The sequence below is a fragment of the Lutra lutra genome, chromosome 10 (assembly GCF_902655055.1).
Source record: "Lutra lutra chromosome 10, mLutLut1.2, whole genome shotgun sequence".
NCBI lineage: Eukaryota > Metazoa > Chordata > Mammalia > Carnivora > Mustelidae > Lutra > Lutra lutra.
Genome location: NC_062287.1, coordinates 41467319 through 41493801, shown reverse-complemented (window position 1 = coordinate 41493801; position 26483 = coordinate 41467319). Strand labels below are relative to the sequence as shown.

Below are 26483 nucleotides of genomic sequence, written 5' to 3'. Positions count from 1 at the left end.
GCAAGTGGGGAGTTGTTTAATGGGTATAGAATTTGGATATGAAAAGTCCTGGAGATTGATTACAGAACAATGGGTATGTATTTAGTACTACTGCACTATGCACTTAAAATGGCTAAAGTGGTAAATTTTATGATATGTGCATTTTACCACAACTATATATAGACATAACTAGAATAAAAGACTTATGGAATCCCTGTAGCTGCTCGGGAACATGATGTAAATGGCGTGGATTTATCCTATCAGCTTAGAGGTGGAGCTTTAATTCAGAGCACCTCACCACATAGTCCACATGTGTCTAGAGTGTTGGCGGTAGAGCAGGTCTAGGGATTTTTCCACCTGACTTTAGGTTCAGAGTTCTTGCCACAGTGAAATACTTTCTTTGCATCCCACTTTGTCCTTGTGAAATTCTATTACTATTTCTTTTTTGTTTTTTTTTTAAAGATTTTTATTTATTTATTTGACAGACAGAGATCACAAGTAGGCAGAGAGGCAGGCAGAGAGAGAGGGGGAAGCAGGCTCCCCGCTGAGCAGAGAGCCCGATGTGGGGCTCGATCCCAGGACCCTGGGATCACGACCCGAGAGGAAAGCAGAGGCTTTAACCCACTAGCCACCCAGGCGCCCCCATTACTATTTCAAACACTCTTACAAATTAGGAGATTAGGACGTGTTATGTCTGTGTTGATCTTTGCTTTGTTCTAGCAGATGTAAAAAATACTGTGTTTGATCTTTCATTTTGAAAAGAAAGCTAGAAAAATGCAGACCCCAAAGAGATATTTAGATTTAAAAGGGGCATTAATTCATTCCCATATTAATAATTGAAATAAGAGTTTATGTTAAACTTGAATGTCTTGTTTTCTGTGTGTTTGTTTTGTGTTTACTTCTTGTGGTTTGGGCACTATTTCTTTTAGGGTAAACCATAGACATAAACTTCTAGTACAAAAGGAATGAACAAAAAATGAATTTTATATGGGGCCTGACTTAATTATTGTACAAGAGGTTTTATGGCATTCCAGAAATGAGTGGCACCATTTTCTACAATACTGAGCCTTGTAAAACTAAATGGCAGAAAATTAAAAACAGATTGAGAACATGTTTAAACTTAAAAAAAAAAACCCTTATACTTCAACACATTTAACCAAATATAGATTAACTCTGGGAAAACCTATAACCACTGCAATTTGCTTAAGCTGGTTCACATGCCATGATATAACCAGAACAAAGTCTGCAATTATGCAGGTAGTAAATGTAACAGCATTCCTTAAAAATCAATTGTACATGTCATGGTATAATAATATGTACTTCATTCATTTCATAGTTATAGCACCAATTATATTTGGGCTTGTAAGGAAATGCAAGGTTGTTTTTTTTTTTTTCTCTTTTTCTTAGTAGTAATTAAGCCTATTATTCAGTACCTGTTAAATGTGTTACAATGCTCGAAGTGCTTCAGGCCTTCAGGTCTTCAAGCTACCCTAATAAAGCCTTGCCCTCAAATGGTTAATGGAAAGACTAGGCATCATTAGCAAATATTCTGTGGCAACTTTGTGAACAATTCTCTCAGCGCCTCTCCTTCCTGCACTTTATCATCTGCATTTCTTGGCTTCTTCTCCCATCCTCCTGTTTGCTGTATTGTATCTGATTATTTATTGCCAGACTGTCCCTCCTTTCATTTCCTACTCCTGTACTAACTAGATAGTCTTTCCTTGATTTACAAATGTTCTCTTTGGTCTCTGTGAGTGAATGTATGAGACAATGAAGTGTGAAGAGCTAAGAGAGAGAAGAGTGACACATGGTAGATAATTTTGTAACATGGCTGAGATGATTGAGGTTTTTTTTTTGGGGGGGGGAGGTTTTTCAAATTTAATTGTGGCTTAAATATTGGGAATTGAATAGAATCCTGGGAATAGATGTTCAAGAAATAAATGTAAAAAGAGGAATTAAAAAGCAGATATTTATTTTAGTCTAGAAAATGCAATGAAGAAATAGGAAAACAATACTTCTACCAATGTGAAGAGAAAAACTTGATGCACGGTTTTCTAGAAAAATTAATTTCAACAAGACACAAATTTGAGAAATACATCTTTTAGTACATCTGATTCTAAGATTACTGTACATAGCATATATTTCCTCAAAATCAAACATCAATTTATTTTTAGAACGTAAATCTCCATTTGCCCAGGGGTGATTAACGCTAAGGTATTTTGGTTAATGGAAAGTTTGTGTTAACGAAGGCTAGCCAAAGAGCTCCTATTTTTCACTGGATCCTAATGTTTTGAAACTTGTAACAAATAATTAAAATTTATTAAATGCCTCTAATAATTACTGTTCCCTTAGCAAGCCTTCAAAAACATTGAAAATATAGAATTAGGATTCTTCAGACATCTGTTTGATGCTCTATCATTCTCTAAAAGTATACTAAATTTAATTAGAGAATCATTAATATATTTTTAAAGAGAGCTGCTTTACTAGTAATTATACAGTGGCTTTATAACACACTCCTTATTTATAATTATCCTGTACGTTTGAAAAACACCATGTACATTCAGCTCTGAATATCTTGAATGCAGGGACTTAGCCTGTTCCTCTTTGAATCATCAGATGCTTCTTTGCATAAAGTAAACTAAATATTTTCAAAAGCACTGATTATGACTTTAGGGTTTTCTTTCCAACACAGGAAAGTCTAAATTCCTAAAAGTCTACCTACTAATGATATTTTCTCAGTATGATGCTGTGTCCAAACAAGATCAAGAAATAGTTGCTCTCACTAAGAAAGATTTTGGAAATAAAACATAAAAGTCCTTATCCTACATTGTCCTAAACTGCTGAAATAGCCACATTTGAAATTTCTGGTTCTTGGCCTCAGAAATATGATAACGTGGTTGAGGACAATTTGGATAAAATACAGGCAGCTTTTATTAGTAAAGATCAGAAATTACAGGCTTTAATTTGACTGACCTTAGTTATTAAAAAAAAGTATCTTATATTAGAATTGGATAACAGACCTAGTGAAGAAAATAATTTTGACTTTATTTTCTTCTCATAAGTACTGAAGTGAAATTGCCCTTCTAAGCAACATAAAAGAAAGTCAACAAGAAAACATTTATATTTTCATGATTATAATAGTTCTACAATTAAGAGTTGTGTTGGAATGCAGCTCAATGTGAATGGGTTACTTAAGTAAAAGTCTATACATATTCCATTTCTTACATGATTATATAAGCTTCTCTCTTTGTTTGTTGCAAAAGCGAGAACAGCCCAAGATATTCAACTATTTAACTATGAACTGGTTAATATCCCAGAAGCGTAATATTTATATATGCAGTTTGTGATAATCACTGAACTTATAAAATATGTTTGTTACAGGTTATTGTTGTATTTGCTTACTTAGCCAATATTTCTTTTTTACAGAAAATTGAATTTAGTTACTTAAGCAGTAAATAAATTTATTAGCCTTGGGAAAATTAACTTACTGCTCGATAAATGAACTCCACCGTCATGTAATCAATTCAACACCGTGTGTGGGCTCTCTGGTTTAAAAGAACATTTTAACTATCTCTCTTCTCAAGCTGTAAAAAATTAGTGTTGCCTTTGACAGATTTAATTCGAATATAATGTAAAGCCTGGAGCCTTGTGTGACAAGCCTTAAAATATAAGATTTTCAGTTAGAAAAGATAAAATCTGGGAGTAGTAATCACCTAAGAGTAAAAAAAAAAAATCATGAAGACAATGGATAATGCTAACATTGACTTACATTTACTTGAATAACTCAATCTAGAAAGAATAAACTTGTGGTAAAGGAGAGTACATAAGTAAATTCTAAGAGATGTTAAAGGCTTAAACATGAATTAGGTCAAAAAGATTTTAGTTTAGTAAAGGATGGTGTCAAGATCAAGGTAGGGAAATACAACTAAACTTTGGAATTTGTATTAAGGGAAATGACTATGCTTCTTTACCAAAACCCCTTTAGAGGCTACCATCAAAGAAGTATTATCGGATTAGATAAAATAATTATTCTGCCTAGTATTAAAAACCTGTGTCTCTAAGTAATTTATTTAATATTTGTACTGAGACAATGATATTTACAACATTTAAAGAAGTTCTAATTTCTACCTTCAAACATGCTATGCCGAATCTCTCTTTCCTGTCTCAGGCAATCCCATAACTTTCTGGTCACTTTTGGGTAAAAAGAGAAGTCCAGTCCAATACAGTACAATTAAATCAGTTGATCATTTTAAGCCCATATTCTTTCCTTTGCATAATAATGACTCATCTTCAGTCTGAGGGCCTCAGTGTGAAGAACATATTGGCTTTCTCATTCTTCGCATGCCTTTTTCTAGGACCAAGGATTTGGAAATGGACAGAAGTCTTCTTACTTAGTGCTCTTTTACTTAGTGCTCTTTTAATCCTCTTGGCTTCCAATGAGATGGGTATGGCCAACATCTAAATGGTGGCTCTCATGTGGAACTTGTGCAAGATCACTGAGGATTTGGGGGAAGGTTTTCCCACTGAACATTTCATAATGTGGAACCATTCCCTTCACACTTTCCTTTTCTATCCTTGGAGACCTATGATTATATTGTGATTAGAAAAAGAGACTTTTAATCTCAGGAAACAAACTGAGGATTGCTGTAGGGGAGATGCAGTGGGAGGGATAGGGTGGCTCGGTGATGGACATTGGGGAGGGTATGTGCTATGGTGAGTGCTCTGAATTGTGTAAGACTGATGATTCACAGACCTGTAACCCTGAAACAAATAGTACATTGTATGTTAGTAATAAAAAAGAATACATTCTGTTTGTGTGAATATTACTATAACTATTATTTATTTCAATGGTTGAAAGAATTGTAGTTCATCTCTTTTTCTTAGAGACATACAAGAGCCAAAAGAATGTATGAACATCTATGGTAAAAAGAGATTAGATTCATACATAGTTCATGCCTAAAACAATTTTTGTTAATATGTATTTTGTGGTACTCAGCATAAAAATAACTTTCTTCCTCCCTCAAAAAGAGCCTCCTTCTAAGGAGACTAAGCTAAGAATGTTTCTTCCATTTAAAGACAAATCCTTAACTTTGAAACATAAAAGATGATAGCTTATTAAAAATTCAGTTTGTTAAATCTTATTGAAGTTTCAGTCCAAAGTCATTTTGAAAGACTAGGATTTTAATTTGCATGCTATAGTTTTTTTTATTATGTGTTTATTTTGTGCAGCTGTCTTTCAATTTTGTGACACAGTTAAGCAATTGTTGATAAGTGTATTGAATTAAGTAAGACTGCCTTCCTTATTAAATGATCTATTTCCGTTGAAATCCAGTTAAAGATGATCTCACACTTGCTGACATATTATTAGTGATGGGTTGTTAAAGGAATGTTGCTCTTTCCTTATGCTGTTTATTTTGCTTCTTCATATATCATACTGACCTTGTTTACTTTGTCCTTTGCATACTTTCTGCTTTTTTTGAGAAGAACACAGAATGAATGTTCACAACATCAGTTATGGATTATGGGGAAAAATTCAAATAGGAGTTAGCTGTTTTACAACTATCAGACTTTCTCTTCTAAAAGTATGAAAATTAAAATTAAAATTAAAAAAATCCCCCTTTTTTGGGTGAACATTTTCACTTATTCATGGTCACTGTTTATTTTTGTCTTTGAGCTACTATATACTTATAAAACAGTCTGTTAAAATTTTTCTAATATTTTATTGTTGTAACAGTTGTTACAACATATCCTCCAACTGAATATTTTTCAAGCTTTTAATCAACTTAGTGACATCTTGAAATTCCTTCTATTCCACATTTTTTTCTCAACACTTGTCACGTGCCATCATGGGGTTCGACCCTGGAGATGCACTGGTAAACAAGGGACAAGTCTCTGCCCTCATAGAGCTTCCAGTCTGATTGTGGAGACAGAAAAAGAAAAAAAAAAAACTAGAGAATGCGTAAACTAGAAAATTAAACCCTGTAATGAGATTCTGAAGAGAATAAGCACAGGGCTCTTATAGCACTTAGTACATGATAAGCTTGTGTGATAAATTCACTAATCATTTGGTGACGAGTATACCCTATATACACACATACATTCTCACTCCCCTAATAAATCACTACAGTTTACTGAAACTTTGAAAAATATTCAAATATAGCTTTTCAATGATGACAACTGCATTATTTAAAAAGTGTGGCAAACATATCAGTATTGCCTTGGTCTTGTTAGAAATACACATACCCAGGTACTACCTCAGACCTCTGGGCTGGTGTTCAGAAATCCGTGTTTTAATGAGTCCTCTGTTGGACTCTGAGGCACATTCATGTTAACATTTGAGAAATACTAATTTAAATTTTTTCTGGCAAGCCTTCCTAAATCCTCCACAGATGAGTCTATGTATGTAGCCTTCCTATGTATATTTCTTTCCTTGTCTTTTTTTTTTTTTAAAGATTTTATTTATTTATTTTGGAGAGAAAGAGAGAGAAGGAGAGAGAGAAACATCATGAGAGGGAAGAGGGTCAGAGGAAGAAGCAGACTCCCCCCTGAGCCGGGAGCCTGATGTGGAGCTCAATCCCAGGATTACAGGATCATGACCTGAGCAGAAGGCAGTCACTTAACCAGTGAGCCACCCAGGTGCCCCTATAGGGTTCCTATGTATATTTCTAACACACGGTCAGCACACTACAGCCCTCAGACCAATACCAGCCTGCAGCTTGTTTTCTATAATAAAAGTTATTAGGATACAATCACATCCATTTGTTTATGTATTGTCTACAGCTCTTTTAAGCTAATGGCAGAATGCTAATGGTCCTCCAAACCCTAAAATATTGATTATCTGCTTCTTTACAGAAAAGGAAAAAAAAAAGGCTCTGTCCTGCTCTAGTACTATAGCATAGCACTTGCTACACTGAATTACCATCAGCTGTTTACTTACTATTCTATTGTCAGCACTTTTCTGAATTCTGAGATGCAGTCACAAAAAAACAAGGTTTCTGCCCTCATGAAGCTTATGTGCTGGGGTGTGTGGGATAGACTGAACAAATAAATATAATTTTCTTTAATCAATAACGGGTTTGGAATTTTTTATTGTTCACTAGGGTGCCTAGCCCAGTGTCTGGTCCACACTGGATGTTCAATGACTGTCTATTAAATAAGTGAATTTTCAATGAGTGAGCGATAGAATGCCACAAAGTGACAGGAAGGGCAGTTCTGTTTGTATATGAGCATCAAGAATGTAAGTGAGCTTCTTGGAATTACTTGACTCTTCCTTATTCTTAACTGATGTCCTGAGATTCTACATTTCATGAGCCTCAGTACTCATTTGGTGTATCAGATGGCACAAAAAGTGTTATAGAACTTAGACAGTAAAAAAAACTCAACTCTGAAATTTAGAGTAATACATCCTTTTAGGAGAGCAAGGAAGGGTTCTTATATGTGACAAGTACAGTGAGTCATGACCCACTTCTGCAGCTCTGAGTTGGGAATCATCACATTCTTCCTTGCAATGGTATTTTAAAATACAGGCTATAGATAGGATGTGAAAGGAGACTTTTGGTCTTGGTTGAGTTGTTCATCATACAAAACACCAGGATAACGCATGCAAAATAATCTTTATCTGCATTGAGAGTGTAGCAATTTTACTCTATGTTGTTTATATTAAGAAGAAATTAATTTCAAATCACTACCAAGTATATATCAATCATACTGATGGTAAAAATTCTGATCCAATACATTACTTTGCTTATAGGCAAATACCAGCCAATACGGTCAAATGTGAAGGAATTTTATTTTACTTCATTGGTATAAGGGACAATGAAAATTGTCACAAAAGTAAATTAGGGGCTTTAAGTGTTTAGTGATTTTCAGATGGAAATAAGAAAATTATAGACAGCTGAAGATTTGAAATCAATTATTAACTTGACCTATGATAATGAAGCTAGTATAGATATCAAGCTGATGAAGGTGACAGATTATTCATACATTAAAATGCCTACTATTAAATGAAATTGAAGAGATGCCCAATATGTTTTCCAAGTGACCATTTCTAATTATGCAACTAGATAATCAGCCTAATCACAAAATGATCCAGTAGCAACATAAAGAACATGGTGTACAGGTGCTAGGGAGATTCAGTGGCTTGGTCCCTAATCAAGCACATGACTATTCAGCATACAGTTGTACATATAAAGTACATATATAGTGCTTGGCACAGTGTTTGGCACATATTAAATGCTAAATAAATGATTGCCTTTATTATTAACCAGAATCTGAAAAATGACTTTAGGGAGGGACATGTTCGCTGATGAGTCATACTGTATCTAGAAGTTTGTCTTCTCCTCTAGTAAGAAAAGATTCATGGAAGTGATAACAGTTGAGATAAGTCATAAATGTTAATATTTGAGAGGTAGAAATGAAAGGGAGTTCAGAGACAGTGGCATGCTAAGTACATGTTTCTGCTGCCCTTGTTTTCCCCTTACAATTACTCATCCTCAGGGGAGCACCTTCCAAAGACAAGTGAGCCTGAAGGGGAGAACCAGGCTTTCGGCCTTTCTGAGGTCCTGGCAAAAGACCCATGGTCAAGACCTTACTATTATCTGGATCTGCTTAGATCTTGCATCCTAGAGAGAAGATATCTTGGACAAATTAGAGCTTTGTGTTTCCTGAAGAGTTTGGTCCACTGAGATGTGTGGAGCACTAAGAAGAAAGCTAGCATCCATTAGTCCATCCACATTTGTGGTCCCTCAGGAACATACTAGTCCCACAGATCCCCCAAGTAGTTCCCCAAAAGCTTAAGAGTTTGGGAGAATCCGCTTTATCTCTTCAGCTAGAAAGACATTAACCTTTATAACTGATGGGAGCAGAGGGGTTTTCTCTTAAGGACTCCATAGGTGACCAAAAAGTGTGTAGCTGGTACAACTCTTGCTCACAGGGCCAGACACAGTATGTTCCCCACCAACTGTTGCAGTGGTATCACTTGGAACTGGAAGCAATGGGAAAGTAATGCACTGGAGAAAAAAGTGCTCTTGGAAAGTGATGGGCAACCATTAGTAAAAGGTAAAATTTCTGTAGAACTTCTAAAATGACAAGAGAAAAAGATAACTAATTGGATCAAATAAGTAAACAAAATTATGAAAAATAGAAAAGAGAAAATGTATAATAATAGAGAAATTATTGAATGAATGGTATAATATCTGTGCTATGGAAGTTTATGCAGAATTAAAGGAAATTAGTACGAGTTATATAAGCTGACCTGGAGATAGTTCTATGAGGTATTAATGAGTGAAAGAAGGAAGATGCTGAAAATTATGTATGACATGATTGCATTTTTATAAAACAAACAATGGAAAATCTAGATAATTATGTTTGTATGCATGAATACATTTGGTTTGTGTATGATGCTCAGCATGAAGAAAAATGTAGACTAACAAATACTAGATTTCTAACATGAATTATAGGGTGGGAAGTGGGGAGAGCTCATATTGATAGGAGGTAATGTGGACAAAGATGCAAGAAAGAGGGGGGATGAAGAAGCCAAGTAACTTGGGAAAATAATCAACAGTAATTTGATCATATAAGTAAATAAAATGAGCTATGGTAAAAATTTCACAAAAATGGGAAAAGCATTATGCAATTAAAATCCTACAAATATGTTCACGTATACAAAAGTGGGGTTTTGTTTTTTTAAAATTTTATTTTTAAGTAACCTCTATACCCAATGTGGGGCTTAAATTTATAATGGCGAGATTAAGAGTTGCATGCTCTACCAAATGAGCCAGCCGGATGCCCTCCAACAGAAATGTTTTTAAAGAGAAAAGGAGAGGGATGCATGGGTGGCACAGTCAGTCGAAGCAGTTAAGCATCTGCCTTCGGGTCAGGTCATGATCCCAGGGTCTTGGGATGGAGCTCGAATTGGGCTCCTTGCTCAGCAGGAATCCTGCTTCTCCCTCTCTTTCTTTCCCCTCCTTGTGTCCCCCCCCTCTCTTTCTCTCACTCTCTGACAAATAAATAAATAAAATCTTTAAAAAGAGAAAAGAAGATGGGGTGCCTGGGTGGCTCAGTGGGTTAAAGCCTCTGCCTTCAGCTCAGGTCATGATCTCAGGGTTTTGGGATCGAGCCCCGCATCAGGCTCTCTGCTCGGCAGGGAGCCTGCTTCCTCCTCTCTCTCTGCCTGCTTCTCTGTGATCGCCGTCTGTCAAATAAATAAATAAAAACTTAAAAAAAAAAGAGAGAGAAAAGAAGAGAAATGGGGAATGGGTGAAGGTGCACCAAAACAAAACAAAACAAAACAAAACAAAACAACCAAAAACAAAAAGGGGGAAGGCAAAGCTGATATCAGACAAGTTGGGAATTTGGTTAAATGGGATAAAAAGAACACTGTATAATAATAATAAATGACAATAAAATGAAATTCCTAATGAAGTTAAAGTAACAGTATATACTTGTATTGTCAAGCCACATAGCAGCTGCTTGTACAAAGGAAATGTATTAGAAACGTGAGGAGAAATTAAGGAGATTAAAAAATACAATTAAATTAGGATATTTGGTTTCAAATAGATTAGGTCAAGTCAGGAAAACAAAAACCAGTTAAGATGAGAAGAAATTTGAACATAATCACACTTGTGTGTGTGTGTGTGTAGGGAAGAAAAAAAAGTGGGGAGAGAGAATTCAGAGAACTTTGCATTTCAGAAATAGTCAAAACAGCAATTTATTTTTTTAATTTTTAAAATCAGTCTTCTGCTTGCTGACAAAGAAAAAATGAAAACATTTTAAAGTGGGATTTTACAGATCACATTCTCAAATAGTTAATCTAATAATCTAGAAGTTCTAAAAGATTAGTTACTTGGAATTTAAGAAACAGTCTCTTACCCTTGGATGCAACACGAATTCAAAAGTGAAATTGTAAACTATCTAGAAAGTTATAAAAGGAAATTTTTTTATACTAAAACCCATGGGACACAGTTAAAGTTATTCTCATAGAGAATTTTACTTCTTTAAATGGTTTCATTATTAAAAAAGAAAGTAAAAAAAATACAGGAAGTTAGTATTTATCTTGATAAATCAGACAAAAAATGCTGAAGCAAAGTAGTGGAAACAATACATAAAACTATAATTTGACAAAATAAAGTAAAAAATAAGTAAATTGGAAAACTGATTCTTTAAAAGATCAATAATATGAATTATGAGCTCAATTAAGGAAAAAAGGGAAGCAAAAAACATATATTAGGATGAAAACAGAGGTATAATCTAGATACAAATGAGGTTTAAAGAATTGTAAGAATACTCTAACCAATTTGAAAACCTAGATTATGTAGATGTTTTCCTGGGAAAAAGATAAATTACCAACATAGACTCATGAATAAGCAGAAAACTTGAGAAGTCAATCATTGCAAAACAGATTGGAAACATTTAAAATGTATCTCTAAATGAAGAATCATGAGCAAAAGAGCTTCAAAGATGAATTTTATCTAATTTTTAGAGGATAGTTTTAATTTATTTAAATTGCATTAAGAAAATGAGGGAGCTCCTAACTTCATTGTACAAAACAAAATAATATTAATATCAAAACATGATAAAAAACATACAAAGAAAATATAGTATAATGATACTTTATAGGATGCAAATAAAATATTATCAATTGGAATTTAGAAGTGAGATATTCCTAGATAGGACTGCAGAAATATGAGGGTAAGTACAAAATCAGGAGAAACACATTTTATGATACCAAGATAACAATGGAGAAAACCAAATTAATATGGCCCTAGATCCTGAAAGTTATTTGACAAAATATAGCAGATATTCTTCATAAGCCTTGACTAAAATAAGAAATTACTTCAACAGGATAGTTTTTACTTATGAACAAAAAGAAGCCCATTTAATTATTATTCAGATTAAAAATATATTTTAACATAAGAAAAAAACATTAATCTAATACTAATATTGGGAAAAAAGAATGAGATTACCCATATTTTTGCTAAAAATTGAAACTTAAGAAAGCTAAAATTCTTCTAGTCCCTTTAAGGGAAATTTTCTAAGTGGCCATGTACCTTATAAATATACAACCACCAATACATTTTCTTTATATTTGATGTAATAGCTGTAAATGAAAATGGAGTTATCCTATTTGAAGTAGCAGCAGAAACTATGAAATAATTAGGTGTAATATTAAAAAGAGCAGTATGAGGCCTATATGAAGACATCCATAAAATACTTCTGAAGGGAATTAATCAAGATGTAGACTAAAGGAAAGATTTACCATGTTCCAAATGGGAACACTTAATATCATAAAAGTGAGAATCCTTCTCAACTTAATGTATGAATTATGAGAAATTTTAGTTAGAGGCTCTGAAATGTTTCTTTGATTGAAGTAACCTATAATTTTTTAAAAAGAAAAGATATTCAAGAACATAATATTGGCTTAGGAATATGGGAAGAAATCAGTAAAGCAGAAAAGAAGTTTTAGTTATAGGTTACAGTGTGTATACGTGAGTCTGTATGAGGTAAAGGTACTCCTTCTGTTCACTGTGAAATGATGATTTATGTTTACCAATAGTAGTATTAAAAGTCTCTCTCTTGGGGCGCCTGGGTGGCTCAGTGGGTTAAGCTGCTGCCTTCAGCTCAGGTCATGATCTCAGGGTCCTGGGATCAAGTCCCGCATCGGGGGGTCTCTGCTCAGCAGGGAGCCTGCTTCCCTCTCTCTCTCTCTCTGCCTGCCTCTCCATCTACTTGTGATCTCTCTCTGTCAAAAAAATAAATAAAATCTTAAAAAAAAAAAAAAAAGTCTCTCTCCTCCTGGAAGAAAAGAGAGTTTGATCTCACCTCTTTTCTTTTTTTTTTTTTTGAAGATTTATTTATTTATTTTGGAGAGAGAAAGTATGTGTGTGCAAGTGAGTGGGGGCAGGGGCAGAGGGAGAGAGAGAATTTCAAGCAAACTCCCTGCTGAGTGTGGAGCCTGATGTGGGGCTGGATTTCTTGACCCTGAGATCATGACCTGAGTGGAAACCAAGAGTTAGAGGCTTAATTGACTGAGCCACCCAGGTGCCCCTCCCCTCTATTCTTATACATACATACACTACACAGAGGCAAATAAATACATAAATAATCACTTAGTAAGTAAAACTCAAGAAAACAATAATCTTAGGGAAAATGTCTGTAGGGCACCTGGGTGGCTCAGTTAGTTATGCGTCTGCCTTCGGCTCAAGTCATGATCCCAGGACCCTGGGATCAAGCCCTGCATCCAGCTCCTTGCTCACTGGGGAGTCTGCTTCTCTCTCTCCCTCTACTGCTCCTCCTGCTTGTGCTCGCTTGCTCTCTCTCTCATGCTCTTTCTCTCTGTTAAATAAATAAATAATATCTTTAAAAAGAGATTATTAAAAAATGTCTGTAGGATATTTCTATAATCTGTAAATTTGAAGGCTCTTAAAATAAGAGAGTATATCCCTAATCTGAGGAGGAAAAGTACATATTTAAATTTGATTAGAGAAACAGTGGAAAGAATTTCAATGAAGATACCATGAGTGAAGTCAAGTACATGGTTGATAAGAAGAAAATCTCAGTGTATATAAAAAACAAACCCCTAAAATTTACACTATATAATCAGCTCTTATATTTGATAGCACAAAGACAAACAATAATAAAAATAGGTAAGGGATTTGTTAAATGCACGAACCATGGAAGAGCAAATTCAAATGACCAAGAACTGTATGAAAAGACTCTCAGACTCATTGATAGGAAAATGTAAATGACAAGAATGCTGAAACATCTCTTTTCACAAGTTCTTTTGGCAAACAAATCACCTAGAGACTGGACTGCAGCAGGGTCCTTCTTCAGATGAGGTCCCAGAATTTTCTCTATCCACCACCCAGGCCAGAGGACCATTCTGCTGTGATAGGTGCAGAGATTGCACTTGGAAAACTTTATTTCCTGGATATTGCTAGCAACTTGCCACATACAACTGAGTGTGGAGGAATGATTAGGTAGTTGAGTTCAAGAGCCTTTATTGTTCATTGTCTACATACAGGCTTCACAGTTCCTAGGAGAGTAAATACATGAGAGTGAAACATAAGTTTCTTTTGGTTGAATTAGTATAAGTCAGTCTACTGAAGCCCCTTACAATAAATCCTTACAATAAATTTCAAAACCCTACATGATCTGCACTCCTGCCAACCTAACTCTTTCATTTCCGATTTCATCTTTCGTCACTTCATCCCTCCTCTACTTTGCTCCATGTACAGTGTTTTTTTTAAAATATTTTATTTATTTGAGAGACAGAGCATGAGAGAGAGGGAGAGAGAGAGAGAATGGGAGAGAGCGCTCAAGCAGTGATGAGGGAGGAAAAGGCTAGCTAAAGACAAAGCAGAAGCTGGCACCCTACACCGCACCCCTCTCCCTCAGCCTTGTGACATGTATGACATTCCTCAGGCATTCTTGGCTGCCTAAAGGAAGAACCAATGGTTAACTAATAGAGATCACAGTCCTGCAGGAGAGGAATCTCCCTCAGTTTACAAATGTCCTAGTGATTTACAATAGCGTAACTTCCAGAAGACTCCCAACCATCTTCATATTGGTACCTCATTAGAGAAAAAAACAAAAAACAAAACACAGCTTGGCTTGACAATAACAAGGCCTCCAGTATCCCGAAAGTCTTCTTTACCATACATCAGCCCTTTTGAACACCCCTTTTGTCCTCACCTCCCCAACTCCTGAGTATATAATGAGCCAATCCTCGGGACCACAGGGCAGCAGCTCTTTCTGCCCACGGTTCCTGTCCCCGTGCTTTAATAAAATCACCTTTTTGCACCAGAGACGGTCTTAAGAATTCTATTTTGGTTTTTGGCTCTGGACCTCACTTACATTCTAAAACTTCATCAGCAGGGGGGGAGGGGTAGAGGGAGAGGAAGAAGCCAACTCCCTGCTGAGAAGGGAGCCTGATGCAGGACTAGATCCCAGGATCCTGGGATCATGACCTGAGCTGAAGGCAGAGACTTAACTGACTGAGCCACTCAGGCATCCCATCTATATCATCTTTCTTGTTTACTTGCAATGTATGAAACTTATTCTCACTCCCAGCCACTTGCATTTGTTCCCTCTACAGGGAATGCTTTTCCCTACTTTTAGATTTCTTCCAACATACTCCCTTAGTGGAGAGATCACCACTGATTCCTCTTAAAAATAGTAAAGCTGCTCCCACCTCACTCCTTTACCCAGTTACCCTGCTTTACTATTCTCTTCATATACAAATGGTCACTAGCCAGTGAAAGATGCTCAAGGACACTAGTCATTAGTGAAATATAAACTAAAACCTCAACGGAATACTATTTTTCACTCACTAGAATGGCTATCATCAAAGAGACAACAACTGTTGACAACAGCATGGAGAAACTGAGAGCCACATGTGTTGCTGGTGAGGATGTAAAATGCTGTAGACACTTCAGAAAACAATTTGGCATAACACTGAAAACCTAAACATAAACTTATCATATGATCTCGAAATTCTACTCCTAAGAATCTACCCAAGAGAAATGAAAAAATATGTTCACACAAGACTTGTATACACGTTATGGCAACATATTCAAAATAGTAAAAAATGTGAAACAATCCGTTATCCAGCTAGTGAATGGATTAAAAAATGTGGTACACTCATACCATGGAACATTATTTAACAATAAAAAGGCATGAAGTACTGATAATGGCTACAACATGGATGACTGCCAGAAACATTTTGCTAAGTAAAAGAACCCAGATGCTGAAGAACACATACTGATTCCATTTATGTGAAATGTCTAGAACAAATATGTAGATACAGAGATCAGACCAGTGGTTTAACTGGGGCTGAGGGTGAAGAAGAGGATTGACTGAAAACAGGGTTGTGGGAATTTTGGGGGTTAATGGAAATCTTCTAAAACTGGAATGTCATGGTTACACAGCCCAGTACACTTACTAAGAATTATATACTTTCAATGGGCAAATTTTATGGAATGTAAACTATACCACAGTAAAGATAAAACATGCAGTATAATTCATAAGCAATAGTATGGTTGAGTCACAATCTTCTTGCATTAAAATGTCTATTTGGTTTCATTTTTCTGTCAGCATAAAAAGTCCCCATTTTTTCTCTGGGCATTTATGTTTATGAATATTAGGTACCATCTATGCCACTGCAGAATTCTCTCTGTAATCATGAAAAAATTCTTCTGGAAAATCTCACTTGGTAGCTTGGAATTTATATGTATATGACATGTACACACCAGTTTAAACAACTTGTTTGGGGAAATATGAAATGATATTGGACTAAGTACATTCACTTACTCATTCAGTCATCAAACACTGAATTTATGTTTATTGAGTATCTATTTTGTGTAATAGAGACAAAATGTCAAAAGCTAGAGAAGAATGTAGGGATGATTATATCGACTTCAACTTATATACATAATGAAACTGAGGCCCAGAGAAATCAAGTTACTTGCCTAGTGTAAAACTAGGCAAATGACAAAAGCAGGTTCTCTTTGCTCCCATTCTCCCTACTATCCTTATGCTAATGCTGTATTCATAAGGATTTACCAGAAATTTAGCAAACCACTTTATTCCTGTCATTTTAGGACTAACTCTTTTGTTTGCATGGTCAACATTTGTGCCACTCAGGATGCACTAGTTTGGGGAGGTGAGGGGCTACAGGAAATTTACTGATGACAGTCAAACTTGTCTTTCCATATTCAAAATGAAAAGCATTCAAACATTATCACATGCTCTTCCAAATTTGCTTACAATGTAATTGCATCCTTGTTAGCTATAAATATTATTGAAGGGAATTGAAACTGACAAGGCTCCTTGGTAATAGCTTATGAAATTAGATTAAACATTCATTGATTAGCAAACCAAACTTCATGCAGCATTTCTAAGTAAATCATTCAAAATTCTTATAACTAATAAATGTAGCACAGAATGTAAATCTTCTAATTCACATATTCTATGCTTTAACATGTGAGGAGATAAAAGTCTGATGTATCTCACAAACCACAAAACAGAAAGAGTTTTTTTCTTCTGTTACCAGATCAGGTTCTTGTCAATTTCCATATGTTTACACTGAGCTGAGGGGAGAGGGTGGGAGAGGGACTATAAATCAGGCATATGTGCAGCAACTGTAAGATGGGAGAAACATATTAATTGATTGAGCTTTTTGAGTGTTCTCTTTTGAGTATATTTAAAGTAAATTACAAATAACATGTAATTGGTCAAAGGTATTTAAATATTGTATTCACAGTAACTGAATTAACTCCAGGTTATATTTTAGTTACTCGAAGAAGGTGAGTGAATATTTTTTAAAAAAAGCAATTCAAGGGCCCCTGGGTGGCTCAGTGGGTTAAAGCCTCGCCTTTGGCTCAGGTCATGATCCCAGGGTCGTGGGATCAAGCCCTGCATCAGGCTCTCTGCTCAGCAGGGAGCCTGCTTCCTCCTCTCTCTCTGCCTGCCTCTCTGCCTACTTGTGATCTCTGTCTGTCAAATAAATAAATAAAATCCTTAAAAAAAAAAGCAATTCAACCTTTTTGTAATCTATCTTATTTTTAAAAACTTGTTCTGATTTCAGATGGCCAATTCCTCTTACTAAGGAATAAGAAAAATGTTGACTATTTGCTATTGACAATACTGTCTTCCTCATTTTGGCAAGACTATTATCCTTTAAAACGTTTCATTATCATCATCTTTGAGTGAATCACCTCTAGAAGTTACATTGATGCCAAAATTGGTATTTGGCCTTTAAAATATATTCAATGTAAAAAAGAGTACTTTTTACATTGATTACTATGGAAATCAGTTATATAGGAGGTAGTGATTGAAAATATTAAGTTTATATATACTTGTGCATTCATTTATTTAGCAAATATCAATTAACTATCCATAAAAAAATGGATGGGATCCCACCAGGTGTTACAGATACAATGATTAAACAAAAGACTCATTTCCTGCTCTAACGAAGCTTAAAATATCAGACTGGTAAGTTGGCAATTACAATAGAGTAAGATAATTGATAAATCCTCAGCTAACCTAACAAGATGAATTTTGTGGTCTTTACTGTTGAGTCCACTAAAAAAAAATTTAGACTCCTGTTTTGTGGATATTGTTTTTACTCTTTATTATATGGGTGGGGAAAAAGCATTTGTGGTAGATTTCATTTTTCCAAAAATATTTAAAGCAGCACTTCTGGTCTTAGGTAGTCTTGTAATCCTTGCTATATATCACCATCAAGACTCGGGATTGGGTTGCCTGCTTGGCTCAGTCGGTTAAGCGCTGGGGTCTTGATTTTGGCTGAGATCATGATCTCAGGGTCTTGAGATCGAGTCCAGCATTATGCTTTGTGCTGGGCATGGAGCCTGCTTGGGATCCTCTCTCCCTCCCCGCTGCACCCATCCCCAACTGCTCCTGCTCTCTCTCTCACTCTCTCTCTCTTTAAAACAAAACAAAGCAAAGCAAAACAAAACAAAACAACAAAACAAACAAAAGTATGATCTATTTTCTTTCTCTTTCAACTTGGAAGGGGTTGAATCTGCTTGACCAAAAGAGTAAGCATGGACCTTCCAAGGCTAAATCAAAAAATTATATAGCTTCTGCCTGCATCTCTCGGGACCCAACCACCATGTTGTGAGAAGCCCATGTTAAGTGGAGGGCTGTGTGTTCTACTTTCAGTTGACAGCCCCACTGAAAGTCCCTGCTGATAGCCAGTATCAGCTGCGAGACGTGTGAGTAGGCAGGCTTTCAGATCCATGCTGGCCTCTATGGATGCTGAGTGGAGCAGAGAGTAGCTTTGTCTTTCCAAGCTCTACTCAGAATTGCATATTTGTGAGCAAAATAAATGCTTTTGGTATTTTAAGCCATGAAGTTTGAAAATTTTTAAAGCAGAAATAGATAGCTGGATCAAAGTGCCTCCATGGGTAAACTTTGATTCATTTCAGTAAACTAATTCTTAAAGTACTATAATACTGCAAAAACAATGCTCCTTGGAAACTATCAGTACTTGCCTACATTTATCGATTTCTCCAGAATTGGTTCCTATTATTTATAAAAACTGTTTCTATTCCAGCTAAATATAACTTTTTTCTTTTACCTTTTATTAAGTCATTCCAGAGATCTTTACTGAACACCTACTATGTGCTCAGCATTTTGCTAGACATTAGTTTTCCCTGAACACAGTATGCTCCTTCATGACTTCACATCGTTGCATATACTGTTCTTTCTATCAGAATACGTTTCCCTACTGTCTCTAACATACTTCAACATACTTCCATAACCATATCAGAGGTCACCTCTATGGTGAAGACTTTCCTTCCTCTGCTGGTGGTAGCTATATTTTTCTTGTGTTCAGAGCACTATGCATATGTGTGTTACTGCTCTTACACACAATTCTGATTCTCAATTTAGTCTAACTCCTTTACTGGACTTTGAGCCTCTAGAGGGCAACTAATATCTTTATGGATCTTCTGCTGTCTGTACTGTAGTATCAGGAACATAATACAAAATGATTGAATATTATTAAATAACAATTTAAATATTGATTCAATGCTGGCATTTCTGATGCCTTTTTCTTAAAATTATTTTTAGTACTTCATGAGAGTCCTGTTGCACACATGATAATAACAATTATGTCATTAGCTAGTGGAGGTACCAAGCTGAGATAATTAACAAATTTCATATATGTTACCATGAATCCGTCAAGTAGTAATGATTTTTGTCCCCAAGTAGCCTTAGCTGATCTCAACAAGCTGATAGAGATTGAAGATTTTATTGCCTATTTCTAAACTCCAAATATTTCTTCAGCTTTTTGGTCACTCTAACGATCCATAAGAAGGAATTTTCATTAACTTATGAACTGCAGCAATGGAAAAAAAAGTTTCTTTCATGTAGAACTAAGATATATTTTTCAAGAAGCATTCAGAACATTTTCTGCTTAATAGGATACTCACCCAAATAAATTGGTATGATTGTTAATGGCACCTTTTTTTTTTAAATCATAAGTGTCTTCTGAACCAGGAGCTGAACAATTATCATTTACTGAACTACAGTTCTCTGCAGCCAAGGAGATGGAAGATTGTTTCTTTGACCTCTCCCATTTCAAAGCTCAAATGGAGATACCTTATGTACTTTTTAGTCACTTACTTTCTGAAAGGATCCATTAAGAAATAATGCCGTAAAACCAATAAAGGTAGAGTATCAGCCTTGTGAACATGACCATTACCAGATATATAGGAAACCTAAAGGCTCTTTCAGAAAAATTTCCTAAATTGTGAGTGCTACTTGGATGGGAGCCTCTGGGGAAGAGAGAGAAAGAACATAAAATAACTAATTAGAACTCTGCAAAACAGCCTAATAATGTAGACTGAATCAAATGGTGCCCTTAACCACCAGAAAAAAACTTTTTCTCAATGTTCTATCATTGCAGCTATACATTTTAACATAACAGTAAGTGGTTCACTGGACAAATATTATTGTTTTATTTTTATTAGCTTTTATTATGCTTTTTTTCTAATTTATTGATTCTTTGGTTCATTTATTTTTTATTTTTAAGCTTTATTTTGTTTATTTGTTTTTTGTCTCAAGTTTTTATTTAAATTCTATTTAGCATATAGTGCAATACTGGTTTCAGGAGTAGAATTTAGTGACTTATCACTTACACATGACACCCAGTGCATCACATCATCACAATAAGTGTCCTTCTTAATACCAATCACCCATTTAGTCCATCCCTCACCCACTCCCCTCCAGCAACCCTCAGTTTGTTCTCTATAGTTAAGAGTCTCTTACGGTTTGCCTCCCACTTTTTCCCCCTTCCCCTTTATTAATCTGTTTCTTAACCTCCACATACGAGTGAAATCATTTGGTATTTGTCTTTCTCTGACTGACTTGTTTCTCTTAGCATAATATACTATGCTGGATAATACATCATGGGTGGAACTAATACACAGTTCCACCCATGTCATTGCAAATGGCAAGATTTCATCCTTTTTGATATCCAAGTAATATTCCATCACACACACACACACACACACACACACACACACACACATATGTATACATATACATATGTATTCCACAAATCCATATATACAACACTTCTTTATCCATTCATTAGTCAATGGACATTTATCTCTCTCCACAGTTTGGTTATTGTTGATAATGCTGCCATAAACACTGGGGTGCATGTATCCCTTCGAATCTATATTTTTATATCCTTTGAATAAATACCTAGTAGTGCAATTTATGGAGTGTAGGGTAGTTCTATTTTTAACATTTTGAGGAAGCTCCACACTGTTTTTCAAAGTGTCTGCACCGCTTTCATTCCCACCAACAGTGCAGGAGGGTTCCCCTTTCTCTATAAATTTGTCAACACCTGTTTTTCCCTTTGTTGATTTTAGCCATTCTGACAGGTGTGAGGTGGTATCTCATTGTGGTTTGGATTTGTATCTCCAATGGGGAGTGATGTTGAGCATCCTCGCAGGTATCTGTTGGCCATCTGGATGTCTTCCTTGGAAAAATGTCTATTCATGTCTTCTGCCCATTTCAAAACTGGATTATTTGTTTTTTGGGTGTTGAGTTTGATGAGCTCCTTATAGATTCTGGATATTAACCCTTATCAGACATGTCATTTGCAAATATCTTCTCCCATTCTAAAGGGTGTCTTTTAGTTTTGTTTATTGTTTCCTTCACTGTGCAGAAGATTTTTATCTTGATGAACTCCCAATAGTATATTTTTGCTTTTGTTTCCCTTGCCTCCATTGACCTGTCAAGTAAGAAGTTGCTACAGCTGAGGTCGAAGAGGTTGCTGCCTGTGTTCTCCTCTAGGATTTTGATGGTTTCCTGTTTCACATTACGTCTCTCACCCATTTTGAATGCGTTTTGGTGTATGGCATAAGAAAGTGGTCCAGTTTCATCCTTCTGCATGTTGCTGTCCAGTTTTCCCAATGTCATTTGTTGAGAGACTTTTTTTGCCTTGAATATTCTTTCTTTGTTGAAGATTACTTGACCATATAGTAGTGGTCCATTTCTGATCTATTCTGTTCCACTGATCTATGTGTTTGTTTCTATGCCAGTACCATACTGTTTTGACTACTGCTGCTTTGTAATAGAGCTTGAAGTCTGGGATTGTGATGCCTCCCATTTTGTTTTTCTTTTTCAAGATTGCTTTGACTATTCAGGGTCTTTTGTGGTTCCATACAGATTTTAGGATTGTTTGTTCTAACTCTGTGAAAAATTCTAGGGGTATTTTGATAGGGATTGCATTAAATTTGTAAATTGCTTTGGGTTGTATATACATTTTAACAATATGTGTTCTTCCAATCCATGATCATGGGATGTTTTTTCCACTTCTCTGTGCCATCTTCAATTTCTTTCATAAGTGTTATATAGTTTTCAGAGTACAGATACTTTACTTCTTTGGTTAGGTTTATTCCTAGGTATCTTATGGCTTTTGGTGTAATTGTAAATGGGATCGATTCTTTGATTTCTCTTTCTGCTGCTTCATCACTGCTGTAGAGAAATACAACAAATTTCTGTACCTTAATTTTGTGTCCTGCAACTTTGCTGAATTCATCAGTTCTAGAAGTTTTTTGGTAGAGTCTTTTTGGTTTTCTACATTGGATAAAAGATTTTGATTGTTCTTCCACATTGCTTGGTTTTATATGTCTCAGTTTCTGTCCCAGAGATACTTTGGGAATATTATAAATAAATACAGAGCTATCTCACTGAGAAGACAGCTCTAAGAAATGAAGTATTTTTCATAAGTAAAGTTTTTACACAGATTGAACTTATTCTTAAGTAGAACAGATGCTTATGTATTGTGATTTAGGAACTTTGATAATGACTCTTACTTTTTCCATGTGTGCATGCCCAAATTTAATATTCTCTGGAGGCCGAATTTTTTTTTTTTTAATGAGAAAGATTTTTCTATTTTATTTTTGACATTAAGATTGAGAATGTGAATGTTCCAAGGAAAAGCGATTGATAGTGACTATGGCTCTTATTAACTTTTAAGTGACTAATAACGTCTTTTTTCTAGAAACAGATTGTGATAGAGTGAACTAGACCATGGAGAAGAAAAAGGGGTACTTAGAGGCAAGTTTGCTCATTTTATCATTTTTGCCTAGGATGAGCTCCATTTCCAAAGAATTGAAACTTATCAATTTAAACAGTGAGCTGTATTTTATTTTTCATAGAAATAAATCTAAAAATGTATTATGCATTCTCTTGATTTATTAAAGAGAGTATATGGCATAAAATATAAACTTTCTTCATGACCTAGAGTTATTATTTTGTTTTTCCCCAAATTATCCTAGATTGCTACATTTTGTTATAATTCTGTTATCCCACTTCTTAATGGCAGCCATCCCAGCTCAGTCTATCCCTCACTATTTCTCATGTACTCAGTAGCTCTATATCATTAGAGTCACAACATTCTATGTTTCAGCCCTTAGTACAATATGTAGTAGCTGTTACTTGACCTCTTTAAGTCTTGTTTTGGTGGCTAATGGTAGTACTTTCTACAGGGACTGTGGTGAGAACAATTAAACATGCACACGAAGCATAGAGCTTTTAGCAATAACTTGTTTAGGTGTCTGTACTAAATTAGAAACAATAAAAGATGCCAAATGGGGCACCTTGGCAGGTGGCTCAGACAGTTAAGAAATCTGCCTTGGACTCAGGTAGAGATCTCCAGGCCCTGGGAGGGAGCCATGCATCTCTCTTCCTTCTGCCCCTCCTTGACAGTTCATTCTCTCTCTCTCTCTCAAATAAATAAATAAGTAAATAAATAATAAATAAATAAATCTTAAAAAAAGATGCCAAATGAAATAAAGTGTTCAAGTACGTTAAGCAAATAACTTGAATTTTAAACATAATTTTGAAATTATAAAAATATTTCCAAAGGGTACATTGACTACTTTTCTGTCACAGAATGTTCTTAGGAAGTTAGAGGTACTTTTCACTAATACTTAAGTTTAAAGCATGTTTAGGAGAGAGAGAATTATAGAGGATGTCTGCCAGAAAAGTAGGTAGAATTGTATTTTTCCGTACTAAATTCAAATAATAAAGTATAAGATTTCAATCAATGTGTAACTATTTCATGAGGTGCATTTTTTGTCTACCCATAAAATAGCTCTTTTACATTACTGCCTGTGTTCTTTTTAAATTTTTATTTATTTTTTTTATTGCAGTAGTATCATGTACTCAACTTTGTACAATGACAGGTACACAAGTAACAGTGAGTAATTTTAGGATCAATGGGGGAAAAAGTATTGAATAGAAATTCTCTTGCCTTAGATACTATGGAATTATTTGAGTCCTGGGAAGTATCCCTGGGATTTGCATTCCAAAGCATAATTTCCTAGTTGAAGGACTTTGGGAACCTAAAGGGAATTTTTAAAAGGTCAGTTTTTAGTTGCTTATGGCCTGCCTCTCCTTCCTCAAATAGTTACTGCTGACATTCAGCATAGTCATGGTGAATATCCAATTAAGACTCCTGCTTGGCAAGTCACCTTTAAATTCCTATATTTTATTTGTCCCCTAGCATCTATTTGGAGTACTACCATATTGGAACCTTGAAGGTATATGATCTTTATTATAATGGCCACTCTCCAAGGAAATCTATGTTCTAAAATAAAAGGCAGACCACTGTGACAAAAAGTGTCAGGACCTCTACCCTTGCATCAGTTCACTATACATAATCTTCAAGGCTTTTCTTTTCCTGACCTTTATTTTCTGTCTAAAACATTAGCATAGAACAATAGTACATCCATTACTCAATTACTTGGAGCTCTTTCAGCCTGAACATCCTCACACCAAATAATTTTGGTGGCTTATAAGTAAAATAGTCAATTAGACTTTGAGTAAAGGAGTTGGTACTGAGTGAATCAGAGTTTATCTAATATTCCTTCAGAGCAAATTAGAGAGTAAGCCCTACACTCACCTAAAGGCAATTTTTGTTCTAGGGCCACATCCTCTCATAGGAAACGTTCTTAGTTGGTTTGGAGGGGAGCAGTGTCACAGTGCCCCTGGCTTTTGAGAGTTACATTGGACAAAACTGAAATAACTAAGGATCACTGACATTTTACTAAACCATCCAAGAGACTCAAAGAACCAAGCTGAGGAGGAAACAATGCCTTCTTGTTTTGAATCCTATTAGGTTTTGCTTTTAAGAGGAAAAAAAAAATAGTGGATGAGTAAATATTGATGGCTTCTGGGCATATTCACATATAATTTTATTTTATTTTATTTATTTATTTTTTAAAAAATATTTTATTTATTTATTTGACAGACAGAGATCACAAGTAGGCAGAGAGGCAGGCAGACAGAGAGGGGGAAGCAGGCTCCCTGCCGAGCAGAGAGCCCGATGCAGGGCTGGATCCCAGGACCCTGGGATCATGACCTGAGCCAAAGGCAGAGGCCTTAACCCACTGAGCCACCCAGGCGCCCTCACATGTAATTTTAAAAGACATTTGGTTAGAAACTCTATCCTTGAGTCTAATGGTATTTGATTTGACAAGACATGGACCAAAATGGTCCCTAATTCATCATTGTTGAACAGGAGTAGCCCAATGAAAGAGTTTCAGCTCATTTTCCCTTGATCAATTAGACCAAGCATAGCCTCCAAAACAGCATGTCCTAAACTCATTCTTTGTCCTCTCTCTTGTTTTTCAGAGCTGATAATTATCAAGAGTCCAAATCTTCTACTCAACAAGTAGAAGGATCTTGATACAAATACTGCCAAGCAGCTTAGGGGCTGTTTCAAATCTTCAGATACATCCTGCAATTCAGATTAATATTTTAATACCAAACATCATTACAGAGAAGACTCACAAAATAGCAAGAATACCGTTATTATGGATTGATTTCACTGAAGGAAATGAAAATCAAGACTGAAGAAATACAAGAAGTGGCCAGGGAATATCTATTTTAAACTGACTGTTCTAACAATTTGGCGTTAGATGTCATGTTCTTGTATATCCACATTAATGCTAGTAATTTGTCATTACATCAGGAAAGAACACCAAGTGTGCTTATTTTTATGATATTGCCTATCATAAATTCATAAAATCATATTCATAATTCATAATACCATAAACCCATATTTTTATGATTTGCCTATTTTTATGATATTGTAATGGTGATATGATATCACCATTACACATTCTCATGATCACTAGTTTTGTTTAATTTCATTTGGATTAAACTGATGTCCCTATACATATTTTAGGGAAAATGTGTTCTGGCTAACTTTTTTAGAAGTTGAGAAAAATCAACAGTGCAAGACTAGCCACAGTGGAAATACCAAAGAAATAATGTTTAAAAGAAGTGGTTTAGGAGACAAGATACATAATCATGCAAAGATGACTAGTAATAAGTAACTGTATAAAAAGAATGTAACTTATATGTTACAGTTTTTGATGGGTTAGCCAAAGGAATGAACACCATGAGCAGGGCTGGTCAGGGATGGCCTTAAAGAAGTGGGGCTTCACTGTGTA

The 26483-nt window shown here is 35.4% G+C and overlaps 1 long non-coding RNA gene across 1 annotated transcript in view; it reads left to right on the top strand.

The window, feature by feature from the left end:
* Positions 1 to 26198, top strand: part of LOC125079454 (uncharacterized) — a 54341-nt gene extending 28143 nt beyond the window's left edge. The window contains exon 3 of the long non-coding RNA XR_007121124.1: positions 25660 to 26198. This is a non-coding gene — a long non-coding RNA (uncharacterized LOC125079454). The remainder of the gene's footprint in view (positions 1 to 25659) is intronic.
* Positions 26199 to 26483: the final 285 nt, after the last annotated feature.